Here is a 14,380-nt window from a genome sequence, read left to right as displayed (position 1 = left end):
ATGGTATGGTTCCCTGCAACTCTACTTTAGTCATGGGAGTTACAGGTTAGGGATTGCTGCATTCTCTTCAATAACTGTAGCTTTTTGATTATAGCTAGTGAATTATTGCAAATCAGGTTTTTATTGTAATTCAGGTCATTTTTTTAGCTCTGGATACAGTGGAGCATAGTTTGAACCTCTGCCAGAATTTTATTACTACAGTATATGTAGATTCCCCCCCACTTTTTGTCAAGGTGGCAAGGTTACATCTCCAATGGTAACACAGACAGACATTTTTGTAACGTTTTTAGTAGGGTAGGGGAAGGATAGAATACTGTCTGTGTACCAATATGTTAATCTGTACAGAAACAGAGGTGAAAAGCAAGATTTTGTAACAGATATCGTGATGATGAGAGAATGTAAGTAGGCCTAACGTCCAATTCATACAACTTAAACAATCCTAAAAATCCATTCTGTGCATAGGAAAACAATGATAGCAAATTAAAGCATACATGTAACAAGCCACATGCATCAACTGTTAGCTACAAGAGCACACATTGCTTTGTGCACTGAGAAAATGAGCTATTTCAAATGGAATTATGTCATAAACTCAATACCTGCCTGCTGGAAGCTAGCACTGTCTGACTTTACAAGTCATACGCTAGTTCTAAGGCAGCCAGCTTGCCCACAATAATGCCAAACAGATTATTCACTGCCTTGGAATTAGCAAGCAGCTTATGAGTGGGTCAGTGGTAGCCTCCATCTGAAAGGTTGATGACAGATTCCCTTTAAATATTTACTGTTTGAGTGCCTATAACTACCATGCTTCATAATATATGAAAAGAGTGATCTTAAAAGAAAATTGTAACACTTTTTACAAAACATTCTGTGCAATAAAGGTCTTCTTCCAATGGTTTCTGAAAGCACTTTTTGTTACATTAGGTTTCATTTGTCACTGGTATGTTTTTAGGGAAGGTCACATGCAAAAGTATCTACTTACATTTGTCACACAAAATGTTCTATATCTGTTTAATTATGTATAAACAATTGTGTGACCAATGATCTTACATTTTGGAAAAGACCAATTCACAAAAACACTCCTAATTTTATTTTAGATATGACATTTGTCATATTCATCAATGAGTACTGATATTTGTAAGACAAATGGGATCAGGTACTCTTGCACAGGGTACTGATGTGTGAGCAACAGCATTTTTGGATGTAATTTCAGACCTCAGTTTGTTTTGCACGTATTTGCATGTACGTATGCACATATGCGCATTCACGCGTACAATACACCCATATGCCCATTAGTAGTTATACTTGTACACACATATGCTCGTACCAGCACAAAATACTCACCAGGAATGCAGATTTCTCTATTTTTTTTTTTTTTACTGAAGAATACACAGCATTTGTTTATGGGCTTGTCTGTACAGGCACACTGTAAACAATAGGCTGCATTTTAGATTAGTAAAAAAACCACTGTACTGAGCTTTTTCAAGCTGCAGTGTGCAAGAGGCCTTAACATGATTTTTGCCTAGAAATCAGAAAAAAAATTAAATACGCTTCAAGCTGTAAACATATCAGTAGCACATATACTTTTCTATGCAGGCAAACCTGTTGTTTAATAAAAGAATTGGTGTCTGCTTGTGGTAATCTGCATGCTCCATTTTCAATTTTACACAAGCATTACTGTGCATAAGTAGGCAATTGATTATCACTGCTTATATATCAATGCTTATACACATTAATTTGGTTTATTTTTAGGTTTGTAAATAATGTGTATTAAAGATCATTCAGCCCACTGACTATACATCATGTGACTGGATTCGTCCTGTCCTAAGTCAGCTGTCATAAACATGCCTCCCTGCAGTTCACAGGAACATAATGCTGCTGGAACTGCATCCATTGGATGCAAACAGAAGCTAGATTCGCAAAGTTTAATGGGACACATAGTACTTGTGGGGCTTTCCACAAATGATCCATGTCCACAGTTCATCAAAGAGTAGTGAAGACTGAATATAAAGTGGTCATGAAATGCTTCATAAGAAAATTAAAAGCCTAAATAAGGAATTAAGATATAAAAATGTACAGCACATTGACCTGGGGCAGGATGGAGTACAATGATTTGTTAGCTACTTAGAATTCTGCTTAATCATCATGGCCACCACTCTCCTTTAGGTCTATACATGTCCACTTGTGAGCAGTGTTAATTTAATTGACTAAAATACTTTCATCAACTAAATTAACACTGTTTTAGTCAACTTAAATATAACTAAAACAATTCAGAAGACTAAAATACGACTAAAACTAAAATGGCATTTTAGTCTACTGAAATTTGACATCACAATTAACACTGCACTACCACATAAGAATACGTAGGGGGCTTCTACTAAGCTGCTGCAAGAAAAAAATAACAATAAAAAGGTTTTTCTTATATTTTGTTAAATATTTAATGTTGGTAATATATTCATGTAACATATGCAATAGCATTACAGCCAGAAGAGTTTACAGGTTTTTTTTTTATATTGTAAAATTCCATTTCTGGTTGTCAAAAAAGCAAATTTTTTGTTTGCTTATGAAACGTGGTTTTATTTATAAAAGACTTTATAACAATGGCTAAATCTGTGTCTGTAGTGCATGTTCACGTCTTAATATTATAAATAATTACATGCTATTAAATCTTTACTCCAGGAGTATATATGAGTTTGGCAATTCTACAGAAATGCTTAAATAATGCATTACAATTTAACCAAACCGATTCAATTTAATACGACTAAAAAGTACTGGAGATTTTAGTCGACTAAAATGTACTGAAGACTTTAGTTGACTAAAATATGACTAAAACGAAAATAGTTCAGATGACTAAAATGACATTTTAGTCAAAAGACAAAAATAAGACTAAAACTAAAATGGCATTTTAGTCAAAATACTACGACTAAAACTAAATTGAAATAAGACGTAAAAATTAGCACTGATCTGGATTATGAATTCCTCTTGCTGAAGTGCTTCACATTATCACCCAGTTCTATGAGCCTAACACCTAGTGAAGTCTGAGACAGTCCTATAGTCTGGTCATCACAGACATGGTGTTAAGGATGACAGTAAGACAAATGTTACTTCCATATTATACTCATTTCAAGAGATAGAAATACTACCTGTGCTACTACTCAAGTGTTCTAGAAACAAGAGGGCCAGGCAGGAAAATTTAGGTATAAGCTGTGTTTTCATTAGTGATGGAGAAAGTGCTGTAGTGAGGCTAGAAGTAAAGCTGAAGGTATATGCGGGGGCAGAGATGATTGGATAAATGGAAGGAATGTCAGAGCATAAGCAACATGGACATTGTTATGGCAGCACTCTTGCAAAAGGACACAAGGGACAACAGTTATAGGTCTCAAAGAGGGGCCCTGTGTTATGCACAAGAGGGCTATGTAGTCTATGTCCACTCACCAATTCCTTCTTTTGTTGCAGACTGACTCTAAATGGAAATGCACTTCAGAATTCTACACTCTTATAATGTTATAAGTCAACACGTTCTGCTACTACATAAAATCATGTTGGCCAGAATTAGAAAATCATGTCGTACATTTTTAAGCCCCTAAGATTAAGCTCAGTTTATTTTAAATTTAGTTCTCCATCTTTTTCTATTAAACTGACACAGCTGAGCAAATATTTTGAAATTTGTAAAAGACTTAAAGATTTTTTATTAATATGTAAGAAATTCATAAATATAACACCGCATGTTAATAAATATTATTTTAGTAAGTAAACAGTATTGTGGTTTGTGCAAGCTATGGTTACATATGGTATAGCAGTGCATACACGTTTCCTTTAAAAAAAGCTTCACAGAGTACGAAGGACATAAAAAGAGTAATGAAAAATAGCTTGAGGGAACGTTTTTACTATAAAAAATGTGTAACCTATTTCCAACCTCTTCCTCCATTTTACCTCATTCACAGTTTTGTGACATAACTGTTAAAGAAAAATTCTATATATTATTTGTGTCCTTGTTTTACAAGAACACGTCTGAACTATAAAAATATCCAAATTTTTTGGCCACTACGTCTTTGGCAGTTTGTGCACTATACTAGTACAGCATTTAACCATTTGCCGCCCGCCCTATGGCCGAATGGCGGCCGGCAAATGTCATCAGCGTTCCGGGTGGACGCCATATGGCGTCCTCTCGCACATGCGCAGATTGCGCTCCTGCAGAGCCGGACACGGACACCTCGGACACGGCCGATGACAGACCTGAGTATCGGCCCCCGTTGCCGGTACCATGTGACCTGCTGTGACCAATCACAGCAGGTCACATGACAGTTGTATACAATGGATGGCTTCATTCATGCCATCTATTGTATACTAGTGTCTAGCTGTGAATGGTCACAGCTAATCACATGCACATGTCATGTGATTAGCTGTGGCCAAATCACAGCTAAGCACAAAAAAAAAACCAAAAAAAAAAAAAAAACCCTGAATGAATCGATGTCATTCAGGTAAATGCTTGCTTATAGCAAAGTAATTCTTTTCTATAAGCAAATTGTGTAAAAAAAAATATAAAAAAAATACTGATCACTTCCCCAAAGTAGTACAATGTTACTATGGTAACATTGTACTACTTTGGCCATAGTGAAATATGAAAAAAGAATCTTAAAAAAAAGAAAAAAAAATTAATAAAAATTAATAAAAAAAAAAAAAATATATATATATATATATTTTTTTCATACTGTCACCAGTCAGTGTCCCTGATCACCACCATGCCAGTTATATGATGACGCTGTACTGCACTGGTGACAATATGTAAAAAAAAAATAGTGAAAATAATTTTTTTAAATTTTTCATTTGCCTAAAAATTATGAAAAAAAAAATACAACTTCAAAAAACTCGCCATACCTCTTATAAAATACGTCGGACTGTCTACTTTGCAAAAAGGGGTCATTTGGGGGATATCTGTACTGTTCTGACATTCTTGGACCTCAAGAAATTAGATTGGCTGTCAGTACTTCAGGATTGATCAATATTCAGATCTATACCAAAGTTTGTGAACTCTATAACGTTCCTACAAACTAAAATATACATCCTAATATGGGTTATTTTCACCAAAGACATGTAGCAGACTACATCTTGGCCTAAATTTATGAAGAACAATTATTTATTTGCAAACTTTTATAACAGAAACAAAGAAAAACGTGTTTAATTAAAAATTTTTGGTCTTTTTTTGTTAATTTAGCAAAAAATAAAAACCCCAGTGGTGATTAAATACCACCAAAAGAAAGCTCTAGTTGTGTGAAGAAAATGATAAAATTTTAGTTTGGGTACAATGTTGTATGACTGCGCAATTGTCATTCAAAGTGTGAGAGCGCTGAAACCTGAAAATTGGCCTGGGCAGGAAGGTGTAAAATTGCACGGTATTGAATTGGTTAAAAAACACTGCGAAATCATACAGAGAAAAATATCTGCCATCTTTTTATTTATAACTTTCTTTTTTATTGAAACTGTATATCATAGAAAAAAAATTATAAGGTACAACATTCCAAAAAGTGAGAATGAGGTAGCATGTGCACCAAGAAAACAATACACAATGGATAACAGTGTCCAAAAGAGATTTCCTTAAGGCCAGTTTCATTAAAAAGAAAAAAAAAGAGTGGATTTATCAGGCTAAATATACATATCAAATACATGATAGCTGTATAACATAAAGATGATCATGTCTAGAAAATTATCAACCTATAGTGGCCTATTACAGTAAATAGCAGACAAGATCCATGGTAAAGAGAGTGGTAGAGCGACCTTGCTAATCTCTGCCATCTTAGGAACACTAACCCTTGTTTATGTCCTTAACGAGAAAAGTCCAAATGAGAAGTTGCATACTGGAACTGCAAACTCGAATAAAACTACAGCCATGTGAAAATGCCAGTACACCTCATGGAAATTGTAGACTTCTGTAACATATTCTAACAGGTAAGCAATAGATTTTCATTCAAATTATGCCTACAGATAAAGATGGGTATACATGTATTTCATTCAATCAGTAGGTTGAATAGAAAAAAAAAAAAAACCTCACAAATCCCCCACATCCACACAATGATGTGTCATGTGAGGATTTCTTCTGCTGTGCTCAACAGATCAGTATTTGCAACTTTTTTCCAGCATGACCATTCGACAGAAGATGGTGTTAGACTGGCTTCTGTTGAACAGTGTTACACTGACTGAAAGTCATCCGCTTCCTGCTGAACTGTCCAACTTTCAGTATGTGTGTACCAGGCCTAAAGGTATATACTTAAAAAAACACATAGAAAATGTTCCCTTTCAATCATATTCAACCAAAATATCAATAGATGTAATGTTGAACACCCTTGGTCTATAAGTTAGTACTGCCCCTTTAACAGAAATTACTTCTTAAATGTTTTTGCATATTTGACCATTCCTTTATAGAAAATTTCTTCGGTTGCAGGAAGTTTGTAGGTTTTTCCTCGCATGAACTGCTTGTTTCAAATTAACATTTCTGAGAAACATAAAAACATAGACAAATGATGACAGAAAAAAGACCAAGTGGTCTATCAAGTCTGCCCTATTCTTTTAATTTTCTTTTTGTTTAACATTTTTTATCTGTGTATAGATCTTCGTTTGTCCTAAGCAAGTTTGAATCCACTTACAGTTGACTGACTCACTACCTCTGCTGGAAGTCTAAAATTGAATGACGTTAAAATCAGGGCTTTGACAAGGCCAATCCATAACCTTCAATTTCTTCTTTTTGAACAATTCGGTGTTAAAATATGCATTTCTGGTTCAATTTCAAATTTGGACAGGTGGCCTTACATTCTCACAAAGTACATTTAGATATGCAGATGCAGCATCCATAGATGACTTAATGACTGCAAGCTGCTCAGGCCCTGAAGCAGCAAAGTAAACCCAACCCATAACATTTCCAACAACATGTTTCACAGTTGGTATTATGTTCTTCTCCTGAAATGCTGTCTTCAGTTTGCACTTAACATGTTTACTTATTGTGAACAAACAACTCTATATTTAATTTCATTTTTCAGTCCACAGCACATGGTCCTAGAAGGCCTGGTCTTTGTCTATATGTGTAATGACAAATTGTATTTTTTTCTCTATTGCACTTTTTAGACAGCAAAGGCATTTTGCTGGCACACCTCACATAGAGCTTAAATTTGTGCAATATTTTTCTGATTGTAGATGCACGTGCTTTGGCAAAAATATTGCAAAAGCTACTTGTAGATCTCATGATGAAATTCTGGGGTTTTTGGGGACTTCTTTTATCATCACATGATCAGCCCTAGAGCTTCATTTGCTGAGAAGGCTAGCCCTTGAACTAATAACAGTGAAAAGAATTCTACATCACTTATACTGTAGATAATTTTCCTTGCAGTGGAATGGTCTCTTTAAAAACCCTGCCAGACTCCTAGACATCTACAATCTTCTTTTTTGAGGGCCTCAGAGCTCCTCTGATCCTGGCATTATGACACCACACATGTCAATGGCAAAGAGCACACCAGACCCTAGATATACCATCACTAAGGTCTGGAGAAAATTCCCTTGCAAAACAAAGTGTATTTGCTTCAATCTCACTTTGTCAATTTTATGTGTCATTTGTTCATGTATACCACCTTTATCTGTGAGCACTGTTTGAAAGAAGATCTGTTTGCTAGTTGGAATATGTTGACAATGCCATCGCTGTCCAAGGGGTGCAGTTCGTTTTTCACATGACTGTACTAGGAGGCAACTGAAAATTTCCTGTGGCAAGAAAAAAGGTTGTACTGGTTTGCAGTCCTAATTTGCCATAAAATGTGAACTGATCCTCATTTATGTCACAACAATAGTCAAACACAACGTGTTTAAGCTAATAACACACAAACAATTCTAATTTTGTGTGTCTTTATTGAACACACCCATTAAACATTCACAGTGCTGGAGGAAAAATAAGTGAACCCTTAGGGTTAACAGCTGTTCGAACCTCCTTAGGCAGCAATGACTTCAAGCAAGTGCTTTTGGTAGCTCTGGACCAGACTTACACAATGTTCAGGAGAAATTTTTTATCATTCACAAAACTGCTTCAGCTCATTTGCGAGATGTCTGGGGAGAACAGCTCTATTGATGTCATTTCCAAAGCATCTCTGTGGGTTTAAAGTCTGTTTCTGACTGAGTCACTCCAAAATGCACATTTTCTTTTCTGAAGCTAGTCTGTGGCTCATTTACGTCAATGCTTAGGGTCATTATCCTGCTGTATCAACCAACTTCTATTAAGCTTCTGCTTGCGAACAGCCACCCTGACATTATCCTGTAGGATATTTTTGTGAACTTGGGAAATCATTTTTACCTTGATGATGTCAAGTGTTCCAGGCCCTGAGGCAGAGGAGCAAGTCCAAATCATGATGTTCGCTCCACCGTACCTCACCATTGGGATATTGCTTTGTTGTTGGTAAGCTGTGCCCTTTTTGCACCATACATAGTGTTGAGTATTCTTCCTAAACAATTCAACTTTTGTTTCCTCAGTCCGCAAAATATTTTCCCAGTAGCAGTGTGTTTTGCTAAAATGCTCTTTGGCAAACTTCATGCATGCAGCAATGCTTTTTTGGAGAGCACTGACTTCCTGCGTGGTGCTCTGCCATACACACCCTGTCTCTTCAAAGGCTTACGTATGGTAGACTCATGAACAAGGATGTTTGCCAGTACCAGTGATGTCTTCAAGGCTTTAGCTGGGTTCTTCTTTACCTCGCTAAGGATTCTGCACTGTACCTTGGAAGTCATCTTGGCTGGGCGACCACTTCTAGGGTGAGTACCCACAGTACTCAACTGTCTCCATTTATAGATAATTTGCTTATATGTCAACTGATAGATGCCTAAACACTTTGAGATTACTTTGTATTCCTTTCCAGCCTTATGGAGATAAACTAATCTTGATAGTATGTCTTCATAGAGCTTGTTTTTTGAGAGGTATGGTTCACTGTGGATGCTTCTTATGAACAGCAATCTTAAACATTTAAAATGTTTGAGTATCTTTTATCAAAGTAGCTCTAAACCACATCTCCAAACTCATTTCATTGTTTGGATTCCAGGTATGCAAACTTCTTTTTCCTCTATCACTGTGAATGTTTGATGGATGTGTTCAACAAAGATTCAAGAAATTACAATTGTTTGTGTGTTATCAGCTTAAGCATGCTGTGTTTTTCTAATGTGACTTAGATGAGGATTAAATCACATTTTATGGCAAATTACTACAGAAAACCAGTTCATTCTAATGGGTTCACGTACTTTTTCTTGCCACTGTATATACAGGTTGTAATATTTTTTTTTTCTATTAAAACATGAAAATGAGGAACCTAAAGGGGCTCACATAAGCTCAGTAATACTCTCAGATACACTAATTCTGCTTTCAAACTGGCAGCGTATGCCTGTCTGAAGCGCAGTCATTATTTGTTACTGGGGACCATATTACATGTTCATAACTGTTCATGGGATCAGTAGTGCAGATGATACCAGGGAATTTGACTGCCCTGGTATTATATTATTCAGTCACAATGCGTAGGACAGAATCAATTCCATATGTAGCATGAAAAATGTGCTATCTACAAATTCAGATGTCAGCTGCAGCTATATCTCACTGAACAGTCCACAATAATTCCCTGTGCCCATTACTTCTATTAATGCATGTTTCTTTGTGTCAACACCTGACACCTGCCTTAGTAAATACACTTAATGCACAAGAACAATGCCTGTAGAAACACTTGTTTCTCTCCAGTTATGCATTATTCCCTCAGATCCCAGCATCTCCAGGCAAGAATTTTGAATATGCTGTTGGATTTATAAGCCTTGAAGGCTCTGAGCATACAGAAGGCTCTCTCCAACTACTTTTGTTTCTCACCATTCCTTGGTTTGCCTAAAGAGATTTCAGCTTCTTTCATAGCCTGTACCTCCGAAGCAGTGCAAATTAGGCCACAGATAAAGCATCCTGTATATTTTAAGCTCAGAACCATCAGTGTCACAGAGCCGAGAGGTAAACAGATGCCTTTGCAGTTTAATCGAGGCTATGGCCAGATGTTCCTATTCACTCTCCTGTTGTGTGCAGGACAAACATATTGTATCTACTTCACACTGACAACACACATTACCCACTATTCTAATTGAAAAGTTGAAGTGAAGGGCAGGCTTTCTCAATGCATTCTGTTACCCTTGATGACATACGTATAATGTCAGAAAGAAAGCTAAAAAACAAGTATAGTGGAAAGAGCTGGATAGTGCTGGCAAGAATAAAACTTTTCAGATTGCCCATTGGAAGTTGCAGCCCTTTTCAGTTGGCACTTTTTGTGTGTTTATTCACTCGTGTTCTGTGGTCAGATTAGTCTAGCTGGCTGTCAAGTAAGTAATGTATATAATGTACTGGGTCGAGCAGAGGTGGAAGAAAGAGCGGATTAAGTTAAGTGAAGAAAGGAAGGCAGTGTAAAAATGATTTGGTTGCATTTTTAAATTTTTTCAGTAAATCATACAGTAAAACCAGACTTACAGAAATAGCTTATATTTTTAATTTTCACTTAAAAGAGTGCTTTAGGGGAAAGAATGAAGCTGTTGTTCATATACACTGTTTCATTCTACTGCAATATTCCTAGAGCATGTTAAAAAAATGAAAAGTGACACTTGAACTGCCAAAACACCCCAACTTTACCACCTATCTTGTTTCGAGAGATGTTTTATTGAAATTGGCATGTACTGTTGGAGCTAATCTTTAATGCTAATATAATGCAATAATGAAAGATACTCTATAGATCAGACAGAACTCCAGCTAATTTTTTTTAAGCTTTTTTAAGCTTTGGAAAAAGTAAATAACAGAATCTCTACGGGATTTTTAATGCTGTTCCCATTGGGGTGTACTTTATCAATTTTCTGTTTTCGTGATGGAAGTGACGGAGATAGTAAATCTCTCCAATGGGTTACATACAGCAAACCAACTTCTTTTAACTTGTTTTATTTATCAATATTCCACAGTACAATGTAAAAATATACTATACATATCTAAATAAATTTTAAGGGCATACCTGTGCCATTCCTTCAGATCTGTTCTACAGCTGCAACTCCCGTGTGTACGGGACTCCACATGCATGGGAGTGACATCATCACAGCTCGGCCATTGAAGCGGCCACAGCCCGGGAACACAGAAGGAAGACCAGGTGAAGTTGGGAGCTTGTGCAGTGGTGACAGCACACCAATGGAGGGCTTTTTTTAAGGTAAGTTGTTCATAATGTGCTAGTATGAGATGCATACTAGCACATTATGCCTTTACCTTGCAGGGGGAAATCTTTTTTTTTTTCTTTGAAGTGTACTACTGCTTTAAACAAATTGGTCTGAGAGATACCTTAGTGACAATGCATGAACATCTTGACTATCACTTAGATGGATATCACCACACACACTGATGTTGTGCCCTTGTGCTCTCAACCAGGGGCAGACTGACAACTCATGGGGCCCCCGGGCAATAGGGGATCATGGGGCCCCTGTGTCCTTGCCCAAACTCAAAAAAGCCTATGAAAAAGGTACCAGGGGCATCTCATGGGGCCCCCTACTGCCCCCGGGCCCTTGGGCGGTACCCGAGTTTCCAAATGGTCAGTCCGCCCCTGCTCTCAACTAAACTGTCAAACCACCAAATGTCTGGTGTCATAACCGATCATACGTGCAGCACCATGGCAGCTGAAGATCAAACAGAGGCTAAGATGGCAGCTTCCTTGCTTGAAAACAATTGGAGAGTTTAGATCTGCTTTAACAAACATGTAAACAGAAGAAGGCTACCAAATCTGAGAAACAGATGTCTGATGCTGAAAAGGCCATGAGTACAGCATGCCCTGAAAGGGAAGAGTGGAACCTTGTCCTTCAGACTATAGGCGTTGATGATTATCTGTCTAATCCACATACCAATGGTGGTAATAAGATAAAGGGAGAACAGAGATGTAAACTCTCACAGAATGCACAATGTCCAAATGGTGCAGAGATGGTTTGGAGCAGGACATAAGGAAGGAAGAACAATTTCCTGGTTGAGATGGAGGCTACCTTAGGAAGGAAGGAGGCCCTAGGTCTCAAAACAACTTTTTTCCTATGCAATACCAATAAGGGCTGCTTACACGATAAGGCTGCTATTTCCGAGGCTCTCCTTGCAGATGTAAAGATACAAAAAAAGGCTACGTCGTGTGAAATGTCAGACAAGGGAATATCCAGAACCAGATTAATGTCCCAAAGGGAAGCAGGATATTAGAGAGGAGATGTGAGCTATGCCATGGACAAAAGCCATACCCAAAGAGTCAGAAGTCTCTAAAAAAGAATGGCCAAGGCCGAGACTTGTCCCTTGATGTTACACAAAGCCAGATGTTAGTCCAGATTGAAAAAAAGACAGCATAATACTTTGCAGGATTAAAGTTCCTCCCTTTGCACCAAGCAAAGTAGGAAATGAGTCATGAGTCATGCACACAGTCATATAGCACCTCCTCTCTTGGTACACTATGGAGTTGATTTACTAATACTGGAGAATGCAAAATCTGGTGCAGTCCTGCATAGAAAACAAATAGCTTACAGGTTGTTTTGTGAAAGCTTAATTGAACAAGCTGAAGTTAGAAGCTGATTATCTACTATGCACAGATGCACAAGTTTTGCACTCTCCAGTTTTAGTAAATCAACCCCTAGGTCTCTCTCTATGGGGCAAAAGTATATATAATATTCTGCCTCTGACAGCACAATTTGTTTGCTAACTTAATTTGTCTGTGGATTCCCAGGGGGTGGTGCTGGGATTTTGAGAAACTGTAATTGGTTACCCCATCTATTTAAACGTGTTACTCACCCTTGTTTTTAGTGAAGCACTTGCCTGGAAGCAAATAAAAGATTCACTTGATACTGATGGTGTTCTGGTAAGCACTTTACTTATGGACTTTGCTGATAGCACCCTCCATCAGTTCACAGCAGGACCCACCTATGGTCTTTGGCTGTAAGCAATGTACTGAAGTATATGAGCTTATCCCTCAGAAACAGGTGCTGGCTGAGAAATTCAACCTGCTAATTTGTCATGCTTGGCATAACAACAAACAGGGCCAATATGTAAAGTTCTGCCCACGAAAGGATCAAATCAGCTTTCTTTTTTGAACAGCATAGCTCCTGGTGTGTCCTTGAATTTTGATGTAGGCTACGGCTGTGGCATTGTCCGAACAGATTCCAGAATGTTGGGAAGAGGGGCTTCCTCTAATGACCATATCTCCTGCACCAAGAGGATGTCTAGGACTGCATCCCAGCCCCATAGGCTGCCATCTGTCTGCCCCATAGGATGGTCCAACCACAGAGTCTATTATTCCCACACTGCCAGAATATTGTGTTAGCCATATGGTCTTGATATAGCCTTGAAGAAGGCCACCATGAGACCCAGAACTTTCATGCACGCAAAAATCGAGGGCCTCTTCTGAGCATGGAGACTGTCAGGAATATCACAGGCATCCAGCAAGGATGACCAGATCAGTGGGCTGTATCTTAAGAATTCAGGAACCAGGTTGATTAAAGTTAAATGAAGTTTATTAACATAAATATAATTCTTACAATACCAAAAACACCAATAAACCATAAACAAAGAAAAGTGACAAAATAAACATGAAAGTGCAGCAACCCAAACAGTAACCTAACTAAATATATACAAATGGAGGTATCACATACAAGCAGGGCAAGGTCAGGTCTAAGAAAGGAAAAAAGAGGTGCAGGGAGCAAGGCACTGGGAGAGCTGGATGCAGGGTACATGGAGCAGGTCACAGGAACTGGTCTCAGGGTCAGGTGCAGGTATAGGAACAAGGATGAGGAGCATTGAAGAAGGATCAGGAACTAGGATCAGGCTCAGGCAGGGACACGACTTGCAGGAAGACTACTGAAGCACTGAATTTCAGCCAAGAGCGGGATTATATACCTCCCCCGGCCCATTTCAGGTTCAGCCTAAGTACTTGGATAGCCCAGCTGCTGGAAGTCACCCACTGGTGACCACGGGAACTGTGCCCTTTGACTCTGGGAACAACAGTGCCACCAGCAGGTGGCCCAGGTGTTGACACAAGTTTTAACAGAGGCTCCAGGTGTAAGAGTGAAGGGGCAGACATTTGTTCCTGTGTAGGAAATACCTGGGATAGGGCTGAGACAAGCCCAGATACTCCAAACTTCGGGATGGGTCCATCAATGACTTCTGCAGATTGAGGATCTACCCAAAACTCTGCAGAGTATGAATGGTCAGAGACTAGGAATGATGGTTCTTCAGTAGAAGACCATCTGGGTATCCAACAACATGAACCCCATGAGTATGTAGCAAAGCCAAAACTGGGGCAAGAACCTTGGTGAAAATTCAAGGGACCATAGACAGACCAAATGGAAAGGC

General features: G+C 38.2%; 1 protein-coding gene across 8 annotated transcripts in view; it reads right to left on the bottom strand.

Annotated features, from left to right (window-relative positions):
* The window catches only part of BCAS3 (BCAS3 microtubule associated cell migration factor), a 1,369,778-nt gene that overhangs the window by 647,003 nt on the left and 708,395 nt on the right, over nt 1-14,380 (bottom strand). The window lies entirely within an intron of this gene.

This window comes from Staurois parvus, unplaced genomic scaffold (assembly GCF_062004578.1).
Source record: "Staurois parvus isolate SC_StPar_1 unplaced genomic scaffold, SC_StPar_1.0 ptg000172l, whole genome shotgun sequence".
In the NCBI taxonomy this organism is placed as follows: Eukaryota; Metazoa; Chordata; class Amphibia; order Anura; family Ranidae; genus Staurois; species Staurois parvus.
Note: the sequence above shows the minus strand (reverse complement) of the source record. Positions and strands in the feature narration are given on the sequence as shown.